Source organism: Calonectris borealis, chromosome 3 (assembly GCF_964195595.1).
Source record: "Calonectris borealis chromosome 3, bCalBor7.hap1.2, whole genome shotgun sequence".
NCBI classification, from domain to species: Eukaryota; Metazoa; Chordata; class Aves; order Procellariiformes; family Procellariidae; genus Calonectris; species Calonectris borealis.
The window spans coordinates 57,845,778-57,848,378 of NC_134314.1; positions in this window are offsets into that span (position 1 = coordinate 57,845,778).

Below are 2,601 nucleotides of genomic sequence, written 5' to 3' on the forward strand. Positions count from 1 at the left end.
CTAACACTGGTAAGGCATTTACATTTCTGAAGCCAGCTTTGAAAAGGAAATGTGCCTCACCAACCTGAAAATCCAGGTGCTTGTTTCCACCAAGATGAGTGGAATGGTCTTTGAAACAAGCCTGGAGCGAGTCTCGTGATTCTGTGTCCAGATCAATACATGAAGCACACTGTTATCAAAACTTCATTTTTCACCAAAAATGAAAAGTTTTGTTAAGCTCTTGATGGGTAAAGGAGATAGGGCAGCTGTTCTGTAAAGTTGAGCTCAGATGTAGTTGTGGCAAAGACCAAGATTCTGTCTCAAAATTTCTGCTTGTGTTTTTAATAGTCCCTCTTAAAAATGAACAACACATACTTGTCACCTATGAGGTATATGCGAATGAGGGAAGGAATTTACACCTGGACCTCAAAAAGTAAGCTATTCCCTCCCTAACTGCAGTTCCTAGGCTTGTATTATACACTACAATGTTCTGCAAATAAGCAGCTAAACCCTGACTAACAAATAAACCCATGTAATTCCTAACAGGTGCAGCTGCAAAGCAAACTAGGTATTGAGCTGGGCAGCGGGTATTCCTTAGTAACAGTGCCTCTGCACTTGTTACTTGTTTTGTGTGACCCTAGGCTAATCATTTTACCTCTTTGTCACTGCATCCATGCTTAGAATGAGAGTAATATATGACATACTGGCTTTCTTAATATTGTTGCTTGGAGAAATAATTGTCCAGAGTGTACAGAGAGTTCTGAAAATGTAAAATCCTGTATGAATCCACAGATGGCATTCGATTCCTGATCTAGAGAGACAGCTGTGTTTTTTAGTATGCTACTTTGTTAATTATTATCAACACTTTGACAAAATGAGTAATATATTAGAAAGTGTTTAGGTAATACCAAAGGGACTATTATAAGGAAAAAGGCAAAAATGACTGCTAGATCACTAGTTGGAAAGGACTTAATAACTTATTGTAAATAATAGAAAAGGTTAATCTACAAATTACAAAAAATAAGGTACTGACTATTGCTCAGGTGCACTACATTTTTTAATTTGTCCTAATTTAGTGACAGATTTTTGAGTCTGAGATGTTAGACAACTACATCTCCTGCTTTCACTGTTAAGAAACAGAATGTTCTCATGCATTCAAGCTATAAAATTGTCCTTTGTATAGCATAGGTTAAGCAGTTTCATGGTTTTGAGGGTTCCATAAATCTTATAAGCCAAGGTGCTGATGAGTTAGTGTCCTTACACAATTGTTTTAAAGTGACTACCTATTGCTAGCTGTAGTTCTTCCATTATACTGGGAATCAAAGATTAAGGAAGCTTGTTTAAAGAATGCTTACTGCTGTCTTTTAGCACAGAGTGTACTAATTTGCCATTGTAAAAAGATTAAAAAGTACAGTGATTCTTCATCATCTTAGGGTCTGCAGCGAAATTAAATCTTGTGAGAAGAGAAAGGGATTTGGGGACACTTCTGGAAGAGGTGTAAAAGCATTAAATGGGTCATAAAGCAGTCAACAGTGGCAGCTATATGTGAGACTTACTGGGCACTGTAAAGGAGGATGAGAATAATCTGTTGTTTTCACATGTAGCATCAGGAGTTATTAATGACGAAATGGTGCCTTAACTCCCCAAAGATGCATCAGTGAAAGAAAATAGCTGGAAAAGAGGCCTGAGACATCTTGCTAGCTGAAGGTCTAAGATCCTTTTCTAAGGAAATCTGTTTTTTCACAAGCTGAGTAATTTCAGACAAAGGAGCAACATGTGCCCTCACACTAGTTTCCCTGGCCAGCTACAGCTTCTTTGCTGTAGAGGGGTTACAGAGGGGGCCTTGTCAGCTTTTTGTCTAGGCTTCTTTCCCTGACTCTGCTCCTTGCCAGAGGCTTAGAGCTGAGAAGGTCTCTATTCTCAGCTTCTGCAGTTCTCATATACCATTTCAGGTTCAATTCAATGTTTTGTATTACTCTTACAAATAAGACAAGTAAAAACTTCATCTATGCTTGTGATGATTATAGTTTTCAAAGTTTAAATCAAAGGCAGCAAGCAAGATGCCTTTAGAACCATTTCAGAAATTTAAAAATTTTACTCTGCATTTCTCGTCCTTGAACCTTTATTGACAACGGGATTTGGTCTTTCACCTGCCTTCACCAAAAAAGCTAGTCAAGCATACAGGACGTTGTCATGTTACTCGGGTAACGGATTCCTTAGATCAAGGCAGTTGAACTGCAAGAATTTTTGGCTGTCTTTCTTTTCTGCTGGAATTTTCTGGTTTTCCTCTGGAATAGTTTAGTTTCTATTAAATTAAATAGAACTCTAATGCTCCTTTTTGTCTCTTCTTTATTTCTCTCAATGTTCATCATCTGTTGATGATGAACATGTTCATCAATTTCATCAGAAGATGTTCTAAGAAACTTCTGCTTCTTTTTAAGGTTTCCTGAGCCAAATTTCCACTTGCAAATTAATTAGGCAGTGTAATTTCTCCTTGTGTATCCTAACTCCTGATTCTTATTTTGACAATTTTTTGCAGTACCTATGCTGTTCTTCAAATACCTTTGAAGAAAAGCATAGAATAATTTTATAGTTAGACATATCAGGACAGGTTCTCTAAAA